Source organism: Ceratotherium simum, chromosome 6 (genome assembly GCF_057802395.1).
Source record: "Ceratotherium simum simum isolate JZ-2026a chromosome 6, ASM5780239v1, whole genome shotgun sequence".
Taxonomy (NCBI): Eukaryota; Metazoa; Chordata; class Mammalia; order Perissodactyla; family Rhinocerotidae; genus Ceratotherium; species Ceratotherium simum.
In genome coordinates this window covers 36,294,641-36,318,546 of record NC_141905.1, presented here as the reverse complement: position 1 = coordinate 36,318,546, position 23,906 = coordinate 36,294,641, and the positions used below count along the sequence as shown (strand labels likewise).

General features: G+C 38.5%; 1 long non-coding RNA gene across 4 annotated transcripts in view; it reads left to right on the top strand.

The window, feature by feature from the left end:
- Positions 1-23,906, top strand: part of LOC147916842 (uncharacterized) — a 121,197-nt gene that overhangs the window by 91,910 nt on the left and 5,381 nt on the right. For 2 of the 4 annotated variants that reach the window (XR_015552479.1, XR_015552481.1), the window contains exons 4-5: positions 13,929-14,084; positions 15,489-15,569. This is a non-coding gene — a long non-coding RNA (uncharacterized LOC147916842). Of the gene's footprint in view, positions 1-13,928; positions 14,085-15,488; positions 15,570-16,905; positions 17,032-23,906 lie in introns of all 4 variants that reach the window. The other 2 variants (XR_015552480.1, XR_015552482.1) reach the window with 2 other exon arrangements.

The following is a 23,906-nucleotide window of genomic DNA, read 5'->3' as shown; positions in this document are numbered from 1 at the left end:
GTTTCAAAAAATTAGTCTCAAGTTTTTATATTTTATGAGAAGATGATTTCATTAGCCATGGAATGTCTATTTTTGTTACTGCTAAGGGGAGCTTGAGAACTTCAAATCATAATTGAAATATTCCATTGATGTGGTTGCTTAGCAACAAACTTTTATATAAGCAGACTAATCATTTTGCTTAAAATTTTGTTACTTTAAACTTTTTAACTTGTTTTCAGCAGATCACCTTGCTGTAAAATGTGTTTTTCCCTCCATAACTTTAAATACGTATTGTATCTGAGGGGTATGTTTCACAGATCATGGCCAAAATTTGATTTCCTTTGAACTATCTCCATGGACCGGGTTGACCTGGGATCACTAGAATTAATGAAAATGTTGTGACTAGCAAGACTTTTTTTTTTTTTTTTTTTAACTTCAAAAACAACCCAAATAATGCTAGGATTGTTAAGAACAGCAAATAACTGTGTTGTCAATTTGAAATGACAGGCCCTGAACCTCATGTGGGCTTTCTCTTCCAGCCTCCTCCTCACCGTCTAAGACATTCCTCTCCCAATCACTGTCTCTGTCAGGAAAAAAACGACCCTCAAATACCCAGAGTACTAACAATTGTTTCCTTGGTAAATGGTTAACAATATAATAGCAGAGTTTTTAATTCCTTTTCTTATCAGGGTGTAACTGTTTTCCAGGTAGGTTTGCAAGAAGCCGTGGGCATAGTGGACAGCGTATGAGCTCTCGAGTCACATAGACTTCGGTTCAAGTCCTTGCTGCACTGTTTATTTATTTTTTGGGTGACTTTACCTAAATTACTTTATGCCTCTGAGCCTTAGCTTCCTCATTTACACAAAGGCATAGAAATACACCTTATAGAGCCATTGTGAAATTAGAGGTGATATACAATGAGGACCATCTCTAGATTTAGGTGCTCAAGGAGAGGCAGGAGTGAAAAGAGGGTGAAAAGTCATTCTGAGATCATCTAGTTCAAGCTCACGATAGATTGTTGTGCTATGGACCAAACAAGACAAATAGGTAAATCCACTGTTTTTATGTGTGCATTTGCTGGTCAATACATCTTTCCCCACAAATACATCCTGAGCTGTTACTCTCTGTTGGTTGCCATGGTGTGTTTGGGAGGATGCATTTTAGTGTAGGACAATTTCTTTGCTCTAAAGTCAGTATCTAGTTTTGAAGTGAACAGAGAGATTAAAGACGAAAATGAGCCAAAAATATGGTGTTGCATGTAACGTGAAAAAAGGAAAGATGATGAACATTCCTAGAAATATTCACTCTCCTTGATCTAGACAGTATAATTTTAAATTTATTTAATGTATAGCCACTTGGATGCATGTAGTTGTACCCCTTAGGAAGTGTTTATTTGCACCAGATTATCACAAATTCTACTCACTTTACTCAATCCATACCATTAATTTGTCTCTTACAATGCTCCGTTCAGTTCCATGGAAATAAAATAGAATGACCATTGCTTAATCCCATTGACAGCTCTCTGCAAATATTCCCACTGTCCATTGCTGGGGTGGGAAAAGCTTGGTAGCAGATAACCTTGGTTCTATTCTCCTTCTGTCACTATCTAGGGCTCAGGCAAGCCAGTAATAACCCCCTTGGGCCTGATTTCCTTTGTGACCGAAAGGGAATGATAATACCCACAGTGATGAGGGTGAAAGTAAATGACACAATGTAACAAAAATGCTTAGCACAGGGATAGGTACAGAGGTGGCAATCAGTTACATCCCCCATCATATATTCATCATATAACAGAAATATGAAAACTTAATATATGCCAGGCATCATTTTGGCTTCAGAAATGATATGGAGAGTGTATATTCCATCCTTGACAAGACTGTATTTTAATAACTGAAGAACAACTTGTAAAAAGATAAATCATAATAAAAATAAGCACTATTTTCTTTGCAGAATCCCATGGGGACAGCAAGAAGAGAGCCACATACTCCATGGCACAGTTTAGAAAGGGCTCAAGAAGGAGAGGACATTGGGACTGGATGTTAGAGGACAAACAGGAGCTTGCTATGCAAATAAAGGGATAAATGGGAAGGATTTGAACTCCAAAAGAGAAATACTAGTCTTTCATACTCCATATTTCAATATTTGAATGAAAACCTGTTCATTATATTTTCAATAGATTGTCCTTGTGAAAGGACAAATGAGAGATTTAGTATCAGCTTTTTAGCCCTAAAATCACACTCTTTTAGGCCTGGAACTCTATTCCAAGCATTGCTGGGATTTGATAGTGTTGTGTCAGGAGCATCACATTTATCATCTCCAGGAAATTACAGTGTCAGAGCCATAGACTTAATGCAGCCAATGTCTCCAGAAGGTAAGAAATAATCAGCAAACCCATGAATTAGGCACTTGTTTTTTATCTTTCAATAATAATTTTTTCCAAGTCAGCTACTCTGCCTCATTTAAAGGCATTAATGCCCATAAGAAAATTAAACTACATTTAGTTTTCTCTAAACAGATACAAATTTCAGACATCTTTATCATATAGAGAGGCTCAGATTCCACCCACGCTCTTATGTGCTGACACAGGCTTAACAATTTTATTTAAGTTAACAGAAGGTTATTATCTACAATTATCTGTGGCTCTACCCCGACTTATGAATTTGTAAGGCACTGTTTTTTTTGTTTTTTTTTTTTTTGTAAGGAAGATCAGCCCTGAGCTAGCTAACATACATGCCAATCCTCCTCTTTTTGCTGAGGAAGACCAGTCCTAAGCTAACATCTATTGCCAATCCTCCTCCTTTTTTTCCCTTTTTCTCCCCAAAGCCCCAGTAGATAGTTGTATGTCATAGTTGCACATCATTTTAGTTGCTGTATGTGGGACGCGGCCTCAGCATAGGCGGACAAGCAGTGCGTTGGTGCACGCCCGGGATCCGAACCCCGGGCCACCAGTAGCAGAGCGCGCGCACTTAACCTCTAGGCCATGGGCCGGCTCCTGTTTTCTAATATTTACAACTGATTGCCAATCTTGGTGCTTTTCCTGTGTGTGGAGTAGCTGATCAGTGCAAACTATGACACTTTAATCATTGCTTTTGTGTTTAAGACGGTAATTATCTTCTTGGTTAAAGGTATCCCAATTCTTGTGCCCAAACTGATGTATTTAGTACTTTTAGTACTCACATACTTACATCGAAATACTACCCACATGATGGTTTTCATGGAGAAGCTTTGGTTTAAGGTATAAATTTGTCTCGTCCTAATATAGTTGTTACACAACGCAAATGTTTAAGATGGCTTTAAGTCTCATGCGTGGGTGGCCTTTGTGTCAAAGATGTTGCCCTTATGAGTTGGTTTGCTGCAGAGCTGGAATCAGAAGGGAGTAGAATATTTCACTTTGTTTGGAGACTTCCCCAGCTCTTGTGACAATGGCTGTGTAGGACAGCTCATTGATTCTCCACTTGCTAGCAGTCCTAAGACGATGTTTTAGAAAGAGGTTTCTTGGATTGAAATCATCAACACATATTATACTATGCAGATCTATGGTGCAGAACTGCCCTCAATGACCCACTTTGCTGGAGTCCCATAGTTGGTATTCCACTAGATCACTTTGGCACTGTGCTCTGAAACGTGTAATTCTCCCAGAAATCCTCTGATTTGAGACCCTTTCCTAGCTCTTTGCTAGTTGGTCCTTTGTTGTCATTTTTTAGTTGGTTCTGTTCCTATGTCATCTGGAAAACCTAAATTTCTGCCTGAAATAATGCTTAGTATTTGCAGAGGAAACTTCTTAACATCTTCACTATCCAAAAAAGTGGGGGAAATAATTTGCATTCTTCTCTAGCTGTTTCTTCTTCTCAATCTCAAATCATGGTCACCTTCACCTATGTCTGTCTATACCTCCACCCCGAGTGAAATTACTAATTTCCATAGCTATTCCTGGAAAGGTATATCCTGATATAAGACCTATAACAAGATAAACAAAGGTGATAACTAAAGTCAGGATGGCAAAATACAAGTAATTTTGTAAAAATTCTTTAACATTGTTATTATTTTTAATAAAAGAAACCAAAAAAGGAAAAAAAAAAAGAACAACAAAGCTTGTATCTGTTGTAATATGATAGAGTGGTTAAAGGCAGGGGATTTGAAGTCTGGTTCAAGATGGAATCCCAAATCAGCCCACTTTTTAGTCCTGTGACCTTGGGAATGCTACTTAACCTCTATGGTCCTCAATGTTATCATTTTCACAGGGTGGGCAGGGTGATAAATAAGATTAACACACTCACTGGCACAAATTAAATCTCCAACAAATTGTAGATATTTTTGTCGTTATAGTCCATAATCCCTCATTTGCAATTTTAAAATCCTAAAGGCTCTGAACATCAAAATATTTTTCATAAGTGTGGTGCTAAAACTTATTTGGAAAAAAATATTGACCTGAACAGATTTGAGGCTACTTACACTTTATTTAGTGTTAACATTCATTTATTTTTCTGTGGAAATATTACTAATCTTGATTTTGGGGTACTGTGATAATACACAGATTACTTTTCTAAAATAAAAGAAGTTCTGAATTCTGAGATACATATGATCTCAAGAATTTCTAGGAAAGTCTAAAATATGGCATCACCACTTTTGTTTTTCAACTTCACTCAGAAGTTGCTTATTATTCATAATGGTTCCCAGGATGTCACAAAAATCACTGCTGTGGTTTGCTGAAGGTCAGGGTATTGCCTACATTGGCACATTCTCCTTTTCCAGAGATCCTGAGAGCATTTGAAATAAGGATGAGACCTCTTCTGCACTTTTACTGGCATCCTGTCATAAGGTTTTCATGCAAATCATTTAATAGAACAAAATAGAATTGTCATGAGTATGAAAAATGAATTGCTTTATGCTGCAAAAATTCTAATTTTTGAAAGTCCTTTGCTTCCCTATTGTACTTGAAAAGGCAGGGTATTTTCTGGTTTCCCTGGATATAGGTCTCTTTTGGAGAGTCTTACGAAGCAGAATCCTTGGACATGGGATTCAAGAGCTTTCAGCAGTCACAGGCAGCTGAGTATAACTTCAATTGCCCTTAGCTCATGGAGTTATTTAAAGAATGCCGTGAAAACACAATGCCTTTCTTTCTCTGGTTGCTGTTTTTTTTTTTTTCTTTTCTCCCTCACCACCTTCTCTGGGTCTTTCCCTTTCATATGTTTTGTTTCTGGTTTTGTGTATGGTCAAAAGGTTATTGTCTCCATTCATGTAACCCTGACAGGAAGATGTATTAGTTTAGTATTGCTGCATAACAAATTACTTCAAAATTTCATGGCTTAAAACAACAAACATAGTTGTTGTGTGGTTCTGACTCAGGCTCTCTCATGAGGTTGCGGTTAAGATGTCAAGTGGGTCTGTAGTCATCTGAAGGCTTGACTGAGGCTGGAGCATCTGCTTTCATGCTCACTCATGTGGCTCTTGGTCAGAGGTCTCAGTTCCTCTCCATATGGGCCTCTCTGAAAGTGCTCATTTGGGCTTCCTTACAGCATGGTGGCTGGATGAAAAGGGCAAGCATTCTGAGACAAAAGCCATAGTATCTTCTGTAAGCTGTCATCAAAAGCCACACAGCACCGTGTCCATCACATTCTTTTGGTCAAGTCAGTTAAGGGGATGGGAAATAGACTCTATCTCTTAATGGGGAGTGGCAATATTCTGGAAGAGGATGTAGAAATATGGAAATATTGCTGTGGCAAAAGTTTTAGAAAACACTATCTACTACACTGTGGTTTTCTAAATCATAGAGTACTTAAACCAGACGAAATCTACGGAGAGCCATTTAAGCCAGAACGAAGGGTAGAAAGAAAAGGTAGAGTAAAGGAAGGGCCACTCATCAGCCTTTGCAATGTAAAGGTAAATAACTAGGGCTTTCTTCTAGCTCCATTTTAGCTACCATCCTTGAATTTATTCCCATTTGACTAGGCTGGCTAGTGACATGATAATTTAAAGTCAAGAAATGTATCTTCCTATACGGTTTTTTAACTTATAACTTCCCTAATCTTATTTCCTAAGGAGATAATTAGAAGTTAGATGTTGAGATCATTATTCTTTATTACTCAGCTGGAAATTTACCTTAAAAAGTGATTTTTGCTGGGCTAAGTGCTGTTTGGAAATTACTGATATGAGATCACACCATATTCTTTTTCTCAAAACTCTGATTTTGAAATATAAGTGAAATAGAGGCCCATTACAGAAATAATGTTAATGCACTAGGAAATGCCAGAGGAGTAATATAAGACCCGCATCATAGAATTTTTTAGGTTGAGATATGCTATGTATATCTATGTATGTAAGGGATATTCTTTGACCTAGAGTGTGACTTAAATCTATCACAAATATGATTCTTTAAAAAAATTTATTGGGAGAAATAGTCCCTCTCTAATCTTACTCTTTTCCTCTCAAATTAGAGTGAAGTCTCTCTTAACCAATTCTGTTCAAAGATGAAAGGCTCTTCCTGGAGGTTATTGGGGTTCTGTGCCTTAAGTTTGCCTGATTAAGTGGAGAAAATTCTGTATGAAGAGGTCTTATTGTTTATGTAGAGCACAAGACAAGTGAAGGACTAGGAAGAATCCATATCTCCACCACATTAATCAACCTGTCTAGTTAGGATGTCCATATTACTGGTGATTGATCCTGTCCTTGATTGGCAAAAGCTGCACTAACATTTCTTTATATGTCCTTTTCTATCCATCAAACACTTCATTCAAAGCTCTCATTAACTTATGCTGTGCATATGTAATTTGCGTTTATGTAAAGCATCTCAGAACAAGGTACACAGCCAACATAGTAACTACTTGAGTTTTAAGCTGTACAGGAAAATGTGTAAAAGTATATGTTAAACTAGAGAAGAAAAGCAAATGGGAGGATGAAAGGGAAAATCCTTTCATACAGGAATATGAGAATTGTAGCCATTTAGAAACTTGCCAATTGTTTACAAAGGAATGCCTAAAAATTTGATAAGAAATGATCCTCCTGACAGGTTGATTACTTAGGGACTGAGAACAGTTGGACATCAGCTTCTGTGGCTTTTGTATAATTGCTCTGGCTGGTTATTGGAATGTTTCCCTGCTGCTGCCTGCTCTGTAAATTCCATCTTCCTATTCCTGTCTTTCAGGGCCCCCAGTGACATGGACCCACTGTCAACCCTGTGACACTTGATCTCCACACACTTCCCGTTATGCACAGTCCTTTAGTCCCTTTCAGGATGGTTTTCTTGCTTTCTGTTTCATAGCCTATGCTGCATCCTTTAGCTCGTGCTGTTCCCTCTTTGTGCCAGGAGTATTGCGACATTTGTTGAGTATAAACTATGTTCCATGACTGACAGGGATGGAAGGAACAGTCTCTGCTTTCAAGAAACTCAATGGTTGGAATAATAAGCTTCCGCTTGTGAAGATACAGGTATCTCAGTGTGGGTTATATAAGAGTCAGTTTAAAAAATATTAGTATACCCTGTTTTAATCAGATTGCTTACCATATAATAATGATGACAATAACCACATCTTATAATTTTATACCGCTTTTAGAATTTTAAAAGAAGACTTATTCCTACTATCTCATTTGGTTCTGTGGCAGCTCTTATTTTTATATTTTCCTTTCCATATTGTGGATTAATAAATTAAAACTCATAAAATATACCACAAAATTGTAACCCAGGAAGTATTTTCAAGAGCTGGGACTAGAACCCATATGCCCTGATGGTTAGCTGCTTAGCTTCTCTTCCCACTAAACCACACCTTTTCACTTAATGGTTAACTGAGATCAGTGCGCTGAATTAGAGGGAATTGGTACCGGATGAGGGAGAAAATAATTTTGGATCTTGGCACCATATTAGAGATTACAACAGTTCTGGGTAGAGGACTCTGTGTCGTTCATGACAGTGTGAGGACAATGGTATCTGGTGGTCCAGGGGTAAGGTACCAGCATCAACCTTATCTATTAAAAATGTTGCATAGGGTCAAGCCTGTGTTTCAAAGACAGGAATGGAAGCTTTCCCTTTCTACTTCCTTTTATTTTTTAATTTAACTATAAGGTTTCCTGCTCCTAGATCCCCAAACTCAAGGCCAACACTATTTGTAATTCAAATTTTCTTTTTACAAATGCGTTAAATAAACCTTTGTGGATCAATACAGGGGCACAACAACATGTATAATCTTAGTTCTATGTAACAATTTATTTTGAGTTCCCAAGGATCCATTCTCAAGTGGAATGTTCTCCCTCTCTTTCCTTTGCAAAGAAATTCTGTTCTCAATTCAGGGCCCAATTTACACATCATTCTAGGTGGACTTTTCTTTTTCTTTAGTTTGCTGATTGAATTCTTAACTTCTGATATTTTATCTCTTATTGTCTTTCTGCCCGGTAATAGAAAGATTTAGGGAAAAGAAATGATTATGGTGAGGTTATTAGAGTTTTCTACCAAATATTTCTGGTTTGCCTCTTGTACTCGTTTTAGGATTGCACTTCCGTCCTCCTCTGAAGTTAGCTCTGGTCACGTGACTTGCCTTGGTCAGTTAAATAAGAAATAGTACAGTCTGGATAGAAACCTTGAGAGCTGGTCTGGAATTTGCCGTGTTATTTCCCTCTGTCAGGGCGACTTACAAGGTTGGTGGCTGCCTCATCTGCTTTCTTTGGCAATCTGCAATGGACGTGCAACGTGAAGGAGAAATAACTTTTGTTGCATTGAGCCTCTGAGATGTTGGGGTTATTTGTTACTGCAAAATAACTCAGTTTATCTGTCCTGTCTAAGATGTCTAAATTGTAAAACCAACTAAAGAAACAGCTATAAAACTTAGTAGAAAACAAAACAAAACAAAAATCCCCTCCTAAAATGGTTCTGAGACTCAATTTCCATTATGTGAAGGGGTGATTTTCCCATACAGCACCAAGTAATTCTCCATACACCAGCTGGGTGTCCTACAATTCAACTTTATTCTGAGACTCTCTAGCTGGAGATAGCATCAGATTCCACAGGTTGAGGGCTCAGTCCTGCAAGACTTCCCCCACTCCCTCCACTTCAGATGCCAGTTGCAACCCCAGGTTATTACCTGCGCTTCTGACCAACTAACTATAGATCAGAGGTTCCAACAACCCCCGCCTTGGACTTCAGATGCCAATTGCAAGTCCAGGTTATTACCTGTACTTCTGACTGTCTGGCTGTAGATCAGAGGTTCTAATGACCTCCTCCTTGGGTTCAATTAATTTGCTAAAGCAGCTCACAGAACTCAGAGAAGCATTTTACTTACTAGATAACAGGTTTATTATAAAAGGATATAACTCAGGAACAACTAGATGGAAGAGATGCATAGGGCAAGGTGTTGGAAAGGAGTGAGGAGCTTCCATGCCGTCTCCAGGTGATACCAGCTCAACACAATGTTGACATAAAGGAAGCCATATTGTAGAAAAGAAACCATATTGTAACTTTGAATGATCTCTGACTAACTAACCCAGCTAGGTATGCACCCTCCAGGAGATCCAACTGCTCTGCAGATTTTATGACCCCTGCTTGTACATGTACCTCCCAGCTGTCATAAGGTGATAACTTTGTTCTTTTGAGTTCCTTAGGAATGTGATGACCCTTGGACAGAGATTCCATCTGGTGTGGCCACTCCTAGTCAGTAACACCAGGGGGTCAACATTCCTAAACCTCCTCCCCTGTAACTCACTGGCCTATATAACTGATCAAGATTCTGTGCCCCCATGTAGATGGTTCTTTCAGACATTAGTCGGCCGTCTTCCCCCTTGCTAGCAAGCTGTAATAAAATGTTCTTTCTCTGTCACCATCTTGCTTCTTGATGATTGGCTTTTGTCTTGCGGAGAGCAGATCGTGCTCTTTGTGCGGTAACACAGGTGCACCATTCTCTCCACGTGTCCACATGTTCACGAACCTGGAAACTCTCTGAACCCTGTCCTTTTGAGTTTTTATGGAGGCTTCATTACATAATCATGAATGATTAAATCATTGGCCGTTGGTGATTGATTCAACCTCCAGCCCCTCTCCCCTCCCCAGAGGTTGGGGGTGTACTAAAAGTTCCAACCAACATGGTTGGTTCCCTTGGCACCCAGACCTCATCCTTAGGTTAGAAAGTAACCTCATCAACATAACAAAAGACACCTTTATCACTCTTGTCACAGGAAATTCCAAGAGTTTTAGGAGCTCTGTGCTAGAAGTGGGGTGGAAGACCAAATACACAATTCTTATTATAAATCACAGCATCACACCTCCACAAAAGCAACAACTGTAAAATTCACCTTGTTAATAAGAGCTGTAAAAACTTTCACTGTTAACCTCTTGGGATGAGAAGTAGTTCAATGCTGTATGGTCAGTTAAAGATAGACAGGTGAAAGGACTGCATTGACATGTTGTATATCAGTCATTGTGGCACAGATGTGAATGTTCCTTTAAAATAATAGTGTGAGGTTGCTTTATTTTGTTTTTTATTTAAAGATATTGGGTCCATTCATCAAACAAACTGCCCTTTCTAGACTCTTTTAAAATTGACTTCCTAGTGGGCTCTAATCTCTGTACTGTTACCCTGGGTGTGCTGATCTGGAGTGTAGACAGTACTATCTACTCAGGGAGAACTACACTCAGGGATTCCTATAACCCTCAACTGCCCTCCCTTTTTTTTTGCTCTTACTTTCTGACCATGCAAACATAAAGACAGTGATTAGATTAAAGGAAGGAAATGTTGATTAATCACCACAGTTAAAATTCATGACTTCTACCTGAATATTAGCCATATCAAATTCCAGTGATTTAAAAGGAGAAAACTCTGTCATTGTCAATCATCAAATGTCAAAAGTCTAAAATTACTTGATGTTATGAGTTTTTCAGTTTAATGGGAATCCTTCACCTTCCTTTTAACCTCTATTTTGGGAAATAGCAAAAGAAGAAATTTCAAAATGAGGCGGCCTATATTTACATTGTAGCTTTGCCATTTTCTGGTTTTCTACTTTGGACAAATTATTTAAACTCTTTAAACTTCAGTTTTCTCATCTGTACATATAATACCCACTTCAAAAGGGGTAAGGCATTTAACACAGCAAAAATAGTGCCCACCACATAGCAGACATGAAAATGTCTGTTTTCTTTTTCTTTTCCTCAGCCCCAAATTTATTCTATTATTATTTAGATTACATTTTAGAGTGAAAAAAAATTCTAGAAATTGTATTTTAAAAATATAATGGTTATTGACTTTAAATTGTTAATATATTTTATACTAATATATTTTTTCAGTTCCCTTAATATTTCCAAATTTTAGACTGTGCCTGTCTTTTGAGCAGAGGGGAAACAGCAAGCTTAATACCAAAGCAAATTAAACGCAAGTGGATAAATTGTTTTCAATGCAAAAATATAATCTAAGATAAATGCAAAAGCTTTCTTCCTGTAAGATCTCTTTGTCTTATAACAATTATTCATAAAGCTGTATGCAATACTGGCAGAGTAATGAGTCCATTTCTGTGGAAATATACTAATTTCTATTCAGCTTGCTGGTTCCCAGGGGAGTTATGAATTGCTTTCCTAGTTTGAACATGTAGTTCATGAATCTCAAGGAAAAAAATGTATAAGGAGTCAATAACTAACAGTTTGCCTTTAGATAGCTAGACAACTGTTAAAGCAGTTTGAAAAAAAAAAAACTAAAGAAATGAAGTACAAAGAAATGAAAATTGAAATGCTTGTTATTTGTGGATATCAGTGAAATTCCTGCACTCTCTTAGTAACACATCTTTCCTAGGATGAAGATAAAAGTGCAGCGAGGGAGCTTGCAGTGGGAATCTGGACAACCACTGTGAAGCTGTTACTGAATATTCAGAGGCATAGCCCTTGTCGTCTCATGCTTTTATGGGAAGTAAATGGCAAGAGTAATTCAGAGGGAGCAAAAGGGAAAGCCTACCAATTCTGGAGGACGATGTGCAGCCCCAGTGTTTATAAACAGCTGGCCATAGACAGGTTGCCCTTTGTAAAATCTGGTATTTGAATCCTGAAGAAGCACATTTTCTCTCCAGCGTCCCACAGGCCCAGTCACTCCCTGTCATCTTCCACATTGCTCCTGCACTCATTTACATTATTCAGCTCAAGAATGGGATATTTGAATTGAAATGCCATCTATTCCTCTTCTCTTCTATTAAAGTGGAGGAAGTGTCTCTCTTCCTATTGATGGCCGGCCTCTGCCCTCGTCTTCTGGATCCCATCTCCTCTTGGCCACTCAAGAACTTTCCTCCTGCAGTTACTCCCTCTTTCTCCTGCTTCACCAATCTCTCATCTTTCATTAAATTTTTCCATTCAGCATAAAAGCATATTCTGTGTCCTCTTGCCTCCATAAAAACAGAATGCCCAATTTTCCCTTGACCACTCATCTTGCTTCTGTCTCTATTTTATTTGGTACATCCACTGCTGGATGCTGGGCAGCCTCTGCAAGGAAATTCTACAGGTATTGGCATGAATAACACATGGGCACTAGTAAGATGTGCAATAAAGTTTATTATTCACACAATAAACAGCAAAAGGATTCCCCAAGGAGAAGGGCTCAAGTTTGGTCTGGAGTGAAGCAAGAGCAAAGCAGGGTGGGTGGCTTTGGCTTTTATTGATTTGGTGGGGGGTCTGGGGGATCCTGAGTGCTGGATGGGGGTTATGTGGTTTGAACTTCCCCATCAGCACCAAGGGAGGGAGCATGTGGGCTTTCTTATCCACTCCCCCAGATGTGGGGCAAGAGAGTCAGGGGAAGATTGGGGCAAAGAAGCTGTCAAAATATCAAAAATGGAATCTTTCTCTTTGTTGTACTCTCTTTCACTCTTCCCCTTCAATCTAAACCTTCTCCAGAAATCTCCATTTCTTCACCACCACTTACTTTTGAACTCCTTTCCAATTGGCCTTTAATTTCCACTACTTCACCAAAAAGATTCTTGTCAAAGTCATGTATGACCTCTACATCACTAAATCCAATAAACAGTTTTCTGTGCTCATCTTCCTAGATCACCTAGTAGTCTTTGACCCATCTGGCCACTTCACTCTCCTTCACACAGTCTCCCCTCTCTGTTTCTAGGACACCACACACCCCAGGTTTCCTCCTATCTCCCTGGTGGCTCTTCCCAGTCACCTTCATGTGATACCTCTCCTCTCTGACCTGAAAATATTAGGGACTATATCCTCCTTTCTCATTTACATTGACCCCAATGACATAGCAGATATCATGTCTTTCTATGGCTTTAAGTATCTATATGACAATGTGAGTTTATATCTCCGTATAGATACTTCATATGATTTCCAGGCTTAAAATCCAGGTTATTTGAAAGTTCTATTTGGACTTCTCATAGATGTCTGAAAGTTAGAACTCCCCAAGGGAAATTTGATTTCCCTTCCCAAATATGTTCCTCCTTTAATCTTTTATATTTCACCAAATGATATCACCAAGCATCTGTGACTAAAGTCAGAAGTCCAAAATCATTATTTATTTCTTCCATTCCCTCACCTCCCACATGTACTCCATCAGCACATCTCATTGCTCTACCCCACCAAAACAGCTCATCCTTCTCATTCTGTCTATCTTTACTCTTAGCAAAGTAAGCCCTCGCTTGCTCTAAGTCATCATCGCCTCTTCCCAGGTCTACTGTGGTAGCCTCCCAACTCATCTCCACATTTCCACTCCTTCTCCTCAAATCCAGCTTCCCAGAATAGTCAGAGTGATATTTAAGAAATAAATCAGATAACATCACTCCCCTGATTAAAACCCTCCAATGGTTTACTGATGCACTCAGAGTAAATTCCGGACTCTTTATCATGCCACACCCAGTGCCCTCTGTATAGCTGACATGACTATGTGATTATTCTGTGGCATACCTATTCTAAGTGCTTTCCAGGAACTCATTTATTTAATCTTCACACCAACCCGGTGATCTAAATATTATTATTATTTCCATTTTTTTAGCAGAAGAAATGAACACGGAGATGTTAAAGAACCTGCCTAAGGGGACACAACTAGAAGATGGTGGAGCCACGATTCAAATCCAGGCCACCTGGCTCCAGAGCTCACCCTCTAACCACCACGTTACTGCTTCTCGTGAGCAAAGGCATGTGCAAAGAGGTGAGAATGATTACTTAGTGAGGCAGGAAATGCGTGGTCATTCAACTACTCCTAAATTCACCCAGAGAAGCGAAGTCACTGCATCACAGGTTGGGACTAAGAAGCTTTGGCGTCTCTTGGCGGCACAGTTTTTCTGCCAGCGGTGGGTCTGGATTTAGCCTGAATGGTCTTGTCTTTCAACCCAAGCACGCCATCAGCATGGGAACCTGTGGATTCCAGCCTGAAAGTTTTGTGCTGCTTGCAGATGGCATGGGGAGGACAGCAATGCCAAAATGAGACAGTGCATTGCAGTGTGCTACGTAATCGCCATGGGCACTTAACAGGATTGAATCCATCTTCCTTGTCAAGATATAAAGTGCTACCATTGCCCCCAGCACCAATTTTTTGGCATACCTGCCATTTCCATAGGCCGTTCTGATAGGTCCTAAAATGGTAAGTCGCCAGAGTCAGGAAAACATTGACACTGAGTCCTGTTCTGTGCAGGACAAAGTGTGGGATACAGATTGAATGAGGCCCAGTTCCTGCCCTTAAGGCAAGAGGAAGAGACAGAAACTTTCAATAAATATACCCAAAGTCAGTATATAAGAATGTTATTAAAAATGTGCAAAATGCTCTCAGAGCACAGAGGAGGGAGGGATTAATTCTCTCAGAGGTTTCATGGAGTAGGTGATGGGCATTTATGAGTTCAACAAATACTTATTGAATGCATACTGTATTTTGGGCTGTGGACTGGATCTATCACCTATTTCATGGAATTTGTTAATTTAAGTCAGATAAGAAAGAAGAGGTAATCTTTTGGCTGTTCTCAATTAATATTTATTTCCCAAGCCTGGGAAAATTTTGCCCAGTTTGGTAATTCTACTTGTTTACAACACCCACCCGTCTTGGTGGAGAAAGGCAGAAATGAGAAAGGAGGCAGCCAGCTCTTCTGCTCTGTTTTGGAGAGAGATGTTCAGGAACAAACTGTTCTTGGTCATTAGGTACTGAGACTGTCAATACACATGTACTATTCTGGAAATTCATGCTGGAACATGAAATTGTCATTGTCACAGGAAAATAGTCCTGTATACAGGCTTGAAAACATTTTAAAAATAGTCCCTGTGGATGATTTCTGTTTTAGATTTTTCTTTTAAGTGACTAGCTTGTTTTTCTTCCAAACCGTTTCCCGTACAGTCCATAATTACCTAGTACCTTTGTGTAGTTGAGATGAGAAATATTTGCTATGCTATGCTTTTGAACTAGACATAGTAGTTATTCTGGGAAGAAGTCAGGGGACAAAAAAGGAAATAACAGCAAAGACAGTGGGATAAATGAAAAAAGCCAGCCAAAGCTGGTGTGTGACACACTTAGAACACTGTTCAAATCAAGTTCCAAACCTTTAATAAATCTCTGGTTTTGTTGTAGGCTGCTGGATTTTGACGCGGGGGAGATGAGATGCAGGGAGAAAGTTTGTGGAGAAGAGTCCTATAAATGCTATTTTTGGAGGTAATCTCCTGGCCAGCACTGTTGCTTCAGTCCATCATTTCCAGGGCCACTTGTTCAGATATGAGAATCCCAGATCAATGATGTTGATTCAGTTTCCCTGGCTGGCATGAACTCCTCTTCCTCCCTCATTGGCCTGGAAAGTATGTGCTTGGACACACCGTTTGGTATCGTTCAGAAACTTTTCAGAAACCTAAACTCCCTGGATTATGCACTTGCCCTTCTGTATGTAAATGGATTTTATACCTTCCCCCAAATATCTGTGGGATGGTCAGGAATAAAAACACAACCAATAAAATATGACCTTGAATGCTGTGAATTGGCTCAGAACACGTTGGATAAAAAAGAATCTAACATTCAATCCTATTAGTCCTCTCACTAGGAATGTGAACTTGGAAAAGCTATTTAATGTTTCTAAGCCTCAGTTTCTTTATGTACACAATAAGATAAGTAAGACCTTACAGTGCTGAGATGATACAACAAGATACTCTATGTAGAGGAGTGTTTGGCACATGGTCAGGAGTTTGTTCAGCAGTGGGTGAAATGTAATGACAACTAGTCCCAGGTCAGAATCAATCCTAATCATTTCTACTGATGGCGCTAATTAGTCTCGATGAGTGGAGACAGGGGAACCATGTCATGCCACTCAGATCCCCCTTAAGGTATTAGGCACTCATTCCTAAGTGGCTGGAAGTGTTGGCTGCTGATGGCTCAACACTACACCCCTCTCTGAGAATTGCCCTCTGATGAAGGAGGCTGCCTTGCCTGGTGTTATGCCCCTCCCCAGGGGCAGACCACATCCAGTAACTGGCCACTGTTGGATAGTATGAAGGCTCAGACTCCTTGCCTCAATAAGAATACCTTTGGAGGACTTTCAAGCTTTAGAGCCTTTTGAATGATTGGATGAGGCCACTGTTGCAACTGCATCCCAGTTTGTTCACTCTCTGTTCAGTCCTGCGACCCTTGCTCCCTCACAGTTGTTCCTGAGAATACATCTCATTAAATCTCTTGTATGCACATCTCAGTGTCTTAGGGTCTTTTTCATCAGGATTCCAAGGGACACAGGAGGCATCTCCATTTTCCCACACCACTCTGTGGCATCCTTCTGGAAGGAAAGTGTACACAGTTCTGTTAGTGGCGCTTCCCGGAGATGCCTGAGGGTCTCTGGTGTTAACAAGAGCCCACAGACTAGAGAACAGTTGATTGTTTTGTTGGTGGCATCAGAATGGTTCTTTCTTCTTTTCTCTGAAAATTCCAGGCTTCCCCAGGCTTGTCTGTATTTTCCATCCACAGTTTGGTTCGCCCCAGACTAATTCAGTGCTTTTCTTCCTCTGCCCAGGTGAGCAGGGCTAGGAGTTGAAGAGAAGATGGCTGCTCCTGACATCAATTCCACATGTTCTTTCATCCCGCTGTTCTTTAAGAGGAAGTGACAGACACTTTACTAGGACAGCATCAAGAAAACTGAGTGAGGAAATAGAAAGCGAGTCCCCAAAAGACTGCCTGTCTGTTGGGCTGTGATTTTGAAGTGGCTTGAGCATTACCTGGCAAGACCACCATAGGCTTTCGAACAAAACGAAGAAGCAGGCTCACATTTGTTAAAGCTATAACTAGCTTGAATCAATGCCAGAACGTCAAATGTTAGCTAACTTTAGTCTATCCTCAGGGCCTCTGGCCTCAGAAGATTTCCCTATTAGGTGAACAGTTTTAAATAAATCATGTAAACAAATCCTTGTTCAATGTCCACTTACCACGTGCAGGACACTGTTTTTGTCATGCTGAGGTTTGCAAAGGATGATTCCTGTCTTTGAGAAGGCTAGGGTTTGGCTGGAGTCATAAGAGATATTGCCCAAAAACTTCAGCCACATGACTTCAGATTTTCTGAAGACAATTCTAAAATCATGATTGCTTTCAAATTATAGGCCAGGCAGGCCACCATCACCATCTGCTATGACTGCCTTGGTACACAACCTTTATAAGGTGAGCAGATGTCTTAGTATTTTAACTGGCTCAGCTGAATATTCTCACCCACCATTTTTGACATTCTTGAACATCCAAATCTGTTTCTGAGACAATTGAGGACACGGTGACTGAAATGCTATAGTCAGTGTCTAGTTTGATAAAAACAATGTCCAGCCATGAAGAACCTTAAATGTCAGGGAGAAAAGTCTGGTTTCGTATAGCAATATTTTCCCTTGGTAATCTGCCATACAAACTCTATCAGCAACTATGGGACTCTTAAATCTTTCCAAGTACAGAAAAGAGAAAAGTTGTTAAACTTGTGTCTATAGGGACATATAAACCATAAAAATCCAATCAACTAGAATTAAAAACTTCAGATTTTGTATAATTTATGTTGACATGAGCAATACTAAAAACATAAATTTATGAAAAGAAAAAACAGTAAATGAAGTCATCTTCACGCATGGGAAAGTCTCTTTAGCTTTCAGAATAGATAGTCTGCCTTTGGGAGCGTTCCCGACTGCACAGGAATGGATTATAAGTCTTGTTATGGAATTGAGGCCATCTTGATTAACCAACAAGAGGAATTTTCAAATGAAAAATATTTTATATTACAATTCTTGTAAAACATGTTGTTGCTGTTTGTTTTAAGCAGAATTTCTTCTTGTCAAATGAAATTTTATCTGAAATCCCAATTTATAAAAGAGGTGAAAGTCATGCTTTAGTAAAATATAGTTCCTAAAATGCATTTAATAAAATACATTTAAATGCCCTAAGTAAAGCTTCTTTGATGAACATGAAAATTTAACTTAGCATCCAAATTTTTATTTATTTGATATTAGCCACACAATATGGAGAAAATTACCATTCACAGAGATAAGTAGCTGAACATGACAGGTTTTTTTTTTTTTTTTTGTAACATAACACCTTGCAATCACAGTATACTTTTCTTTTTTTTTTTTTATTTTTTTTATTTTTTTTATGTTTATTTTTTTATATTTTTTGTTTATTGCAGTAACATTGGTTTATAACATTGTGAAAATTTCAGGTGTACATCATTGTACTTCTATTTCTGCATGGACTACATCATGTTCACCACCAAAATACTAATTACAACCCATCACCACACACATGTACCAAATTATCCCTTTCACCCTCCTCCCTCCCCCCTTCCCCTCTGGTAACCACCAATCCAATCTCTGTCCCTATGTATTTGTTTATTGTTGTTATTATCTACTACTTAATGAAGGAAATCATACAGTATTTGACCTTCTCCCTCTGACTTATTTCACTTTGCATTATACCCTCAATGTCCATCCATGTTGTCACAAATGCCTGGATTTCATCGTTTCTTATGGCTGAGTAGTATTCCATTGTGTATATATACCACAGCTTCTTTATCCATTCGTCCCTTGATGGGCACTTAGGTTGCTTCCAAGTCTTGGCTATCATGAATAAGGCTGCAATGAACACAGGGGTGCATGTACCTTTGCAAATTGGTGTTTTCAAGTTCTTTGGATAAATACCCAACAGTGGAATAGCTGGATCATATGGTAGTTCTATCCTTGATTTTTTGAGGAATCTCCATACTGTTTTCCATAGTGGCTGCACCAGTTTGCACTCCCACCAGCAGTGTATGAGAGTTCCCTTTTCTCCACATCCTCTCCAACACATGTTGTTTCCTGTTTTGTTAATTATAGCCATTCTGACGGGCGTGAGGTGATATCTCATTGTAGTTTTGATTTGCATTTCCCTGATAGTTAGTGATTTTGAACATCTTTTCATGTGTCTGTTGGCCATCTGTATATCTTCTTTGGAGAAATGTCTGTTCAGGTCTTTTGCCCATTTGTTAATTGGGTTGGTAGTTTTTTTGTTGTTGAGATGCATGAGTTCTTTATATATTTTGGAGATTAAGCCCTTATCAGATGTATGGTTTGCAAATATCTTCTCCCAATTGTTAGGTTGTCTTTTCGTTTTGTTGATGGTTTCCTTTGCTGTGCAGAAGCTTTTAGTTTGATGTAGTCCCATTTGTTTATTTTTTCTATTGTTTCTCTTGCCCGGTCAGATGTGGTGTTTGAAAAGATGTTGCTAAGACCGATGTCGAAGAGCGTACTGCCTATGTTTTCTTCTAGAAGTTTCACAGTTTCAGGTCTTACATTCAAGTCTTTAATCCATTTGGAGTTAATTTTTGTGTATGGTGTAAGGTAAGGGTCTACTTTCATTTTTTTTGCATGTGGCTATCCAGTTTTCCCAACACCATTTGTTGAAGAGACTTTCTTTTCCCCATTGTATGTTCTTGGCTCCTTTGTCAAAGATTAGCTGTCCATAGATGTGTGGGTTTATTTCTGGGCTTTCGATTCTATTCCATTGATCTGTGTGTCTGTTTTTGTGCCAGTACCATGCTGTTTTGGTTACTATAGCTTTGTAGTACATTTTGAAATCAGGGAGTGTGATACCTCCAGCTTTGTTCTTTTTTCTCAGGATTCCTTTAGCTATTCGGGGTCTTTTGTTGTTCCATATAAATTTTAGGATTCTTTGTTCTATTTCTGTGAAAAATGTTGTTGGAACTTTGATAGGGATTGCAATGAATCTATAGATGGCTTTAGGAAGTATGGACATCTTAACTATGTTACTTCTTCCAATCCAAGAGCACGGAATATCTTTCCATTTCTTTGTGTCTTCTTCAATTTCTTTCAGAAATGTTTTATAGTTTTCGGTGTACAGATCTTTCACCTCTTTGGTTAAGTTTATTCCTAGGTATTTTATTCTTTTTGTTGCAATTGTAAATGGGATGGTATTCTTAATTTCTCTTTCTGCTACTTCGTTGTTAGTGTACAGAAATGCAACTGATTTTTGTATGTTGATTTTGTATCCTGCAACTTGACCATATTCGTTTATTACTTCTAAAAGTTTTCTGGTGGATTCTTTAGGGTTTTCTATATATAAAATCATGTCATCTGCAAATAGTGACAGTTTCACTTCTTCCTTTCCAATTTGGATCCCTTTTATTTCTTTCTCTTGCCTGATTGCTCTGGCTAGGACTTCCAATACTATGTTAAATAGGAGTGGTGACAGTGGGCATCCTTGTCTGGTTCCTGTTCTTAGAGGGATAGCTTTCAGTTTTTCACCATTGAGGATGATATTAGCTGTGGGCACAGTATACTTTTCAAATAGAGATGAGAAGAGACATTATATTTGGTAGTTTGCCACTAAACAATTTAACTTGGCAACAAACATTAACATATTGGTTTCCTCTAATGCACCATAATTTGGGATTGGTGTATATATGTTTATATATTTTTTTAAATTAGTTTGAAAAAATAAAAATAAAACTTGAATGAAATATTTCCAGACTTCTGAAACACCTCTTTCAAAAGTAGGAAAATCACTGTTATAGTGCATAATAAAAAAATCAAAACAGTGATACCTACCCTAGGGGATTAAATTAACGAACATATATAAAGTGTGAAGGTTAGATGTAAATTAGGCTTCATCAATAATAGTTCTTTTCTTTTCTTTTTTTAAAAATCCTGACTACTACTGACTTTCAAGGTCATCTAGGATCATTTATTGAAATTTATTTTCCTCATCCTTAAATTGAAAATAATATCTACCTAATAGGTTGTCATGAGAATAAAGGAGAGTAACATATGATATATCCTCCCTCCTTTTTTCTTTTTAATTGTAAATCATTATTAATATTATTATTTATCTAATTATAAACCCAGCTGACTGGTTGTACTATCCTTCCCTCTGCTCCCTACAGTGAGCAAGAACGCAGTTCATTTGTAATAAAGGTCTTCACAGAACCATCTCCAAGGGGAAACAGAGTATATCCCATTGCATTTCCTGCCTTTTAGCCTGAACGTTTGTATCTAAATCATTAAAATTTAATTAAGTTAATAAAATTTGAATAAAATGAAGATTGGATGGCCTTGAAGGGGATGAACATTTATAAAAGGGCAATGTGGAACTCCAAGGCTGTGCTTATAGCTGCCTGCAGATCCTTTCCACCTGCATGCCACACCACTGTCTCTGTAAACTAACCCTTTTGCCTGAGACTCCCCAAGAGTTCTTTACTTACCACGGAAGCTAGAAGCCTGTCAGTTAAGTTTGACTTCCTTCTGTCACTCCCATATCAATCAATTGCTAAGCCCTGCCAATGTCCCTGCTTAACCATCCCTACAGCTACTACCTAGCTTAGGCTTTTATTATGTTCTTCCAGAATTAAACCAATAGCCTCCAAATCCGTGTTTTCCACCCTCTCTGAATCTGAAGAAGTCACTTTTTTCCTAAAAACACATAGATGACTCCGGATTGCCTATGGAGTGAAGTCCAAGCTTCCAGGATTTGGTCCCTGCATCTCTTCACTGCTCTCTATATCAAATTTACTCCTGCTCAACAGTGAATTGCTTTGTGGTTCTTGGTGTATACCAAATGGTGTCATTCCTATGTCCTTTGATTTCTTCCGTCTTTCATCTGTATAACCCCACTCAGGTACAAATTACTTCCAGGAAGACTTTTCTGAGTGCTATGTCTCTCCCTCCTCAGCCTCCTTCCAAATTAGTTTAGGTGCTCCTTCTCTGAGGTCCGATAGGTCCTTATTCATCTCTTATTATTGTACTTCTGATAATACATTGTGGTTCTCTATTTAGGCATCTGTATCCTACTGTGAACTCCTGGAAGAAAAGGCACTGTGTCTATTAACTCAGTGTCTGGAATTCTTCTTGGTTCAGAGAGAAAAATGTGTTTTTCACACATGAAGTGAGTGAATGTATGGGTCACCGATAATCTCACTCTTCCTCTGTGAAATCACGAGTTAGTCAATAATGGATTGCATCTATTGGCACTTCAGGTTTATTGATTGCTTGCTTTTGAGCACAAGCTATTCAGTATTTCTTTTGCCCTAAGGGTTGTCTTTATAGGACCCCCAGAAAAAACATGCTTGGGTAATTACACCTCTCCTCTAGAGTACTGGGAAGTTTCTGTTTATCGGAACTAAATAATTATGGATGTCTGCATTTGACATGTGCCACAGTGGGTGGCCCAGTTAATGGGTGAAGCATAATGTTTAACTGATGGGGTTAGGCCTTGTATAATTTGACTTCCTCAGCCTGAATTTTATTGGCAAGCTCGTGGGATGTCCAAGGCAGACTGTATTTTTATAGTCCTGACCATTTACTGAGCCCTTCTAGAGGGCATGGAAGTGTACTAGTACAATTGTGGGAGCTGAGGGGAGAGTGGTAGTAAATTTATATGAAATAGAGATTTAAAAGCACTCTCTTACTCTCTTACCACGCTTTGGTGAATCTGGATAGTGTAAGTCCCCAATTAAACCATAATAGGAATATAAGTGAAGAGAAAAGGGCAAGAAATGATAACTCAGATCAACACGGAAATGGAAAAGTTTAGAACAGAATCATTACATTATCAAGTAAATAAATAAAACCCATGACTAAGAAGTGCTGTGCTCTCCGTGGTTCAAGGAGGTAATTGGAACTAAACATGCTCTATTTCCTCTTTAGTACCTATGACTATCTAACACGTGCTGAAACTTACTTTTTATCTTGTTTATGTCTGTCTCCATCACTGCAGTGTAAGCTCCATGAGGGTAGGGGTTTTGGTCTGCATTGTTTGCTCCTGTATCCCCAATGTTTAGAACAGTGTGTTTGATCTGATAAGCACTCAATAAACATCGTATGAATGAATGAATTAATAGTTTAGTAGGATACATTATAGCCATGTCAAATACTGCTGAACATGGCATTATGGAGAATAGTTAATCTCATGTTCTTTGAAATGCCTTTGGTGGTACTCCTCTCAAGTTAATTTATTTTCTATCTGGAATTTAAGGTAATTATTAAATTTAGATATTGATCAAGTATTTATTGAGCAGAAATACTGAACCATGCACTGTTTATCATTGGACTTTTAGATTCTCTTTATTTCAAGATCACCCTCAGCCTAGAATTAGTCTATCGTATGTTATCATATCTCCATAGAAATAAGCATTCTCATTTTAAATATTGTAGCCAGGATTTGCATTAAACCATGAATTGAAAATATAATGGTGACCATTTACTAAACCTGAAATCAACCTACATTTTTTTGTTTTCTCAAGCCCTGAATAAATAGCCATCATACTCACATACACAAAAATCAAAAACACTTAGAAGGCAGTTTAACCAGAAACATCACAATATTCTCAATGGAGTTGATGTTTAATTTATTGCAAGATTTTATTGGAGAAGAAACTTTTTAGTAGGTATCAATACAGACCAACATCCTTTAAAGTATTGATTTCCTTAAAATATATTTCCAGTAGAATTTACAGTATTTACTTATTGAACAGAACTTAATATATATCGACTATTCATGATT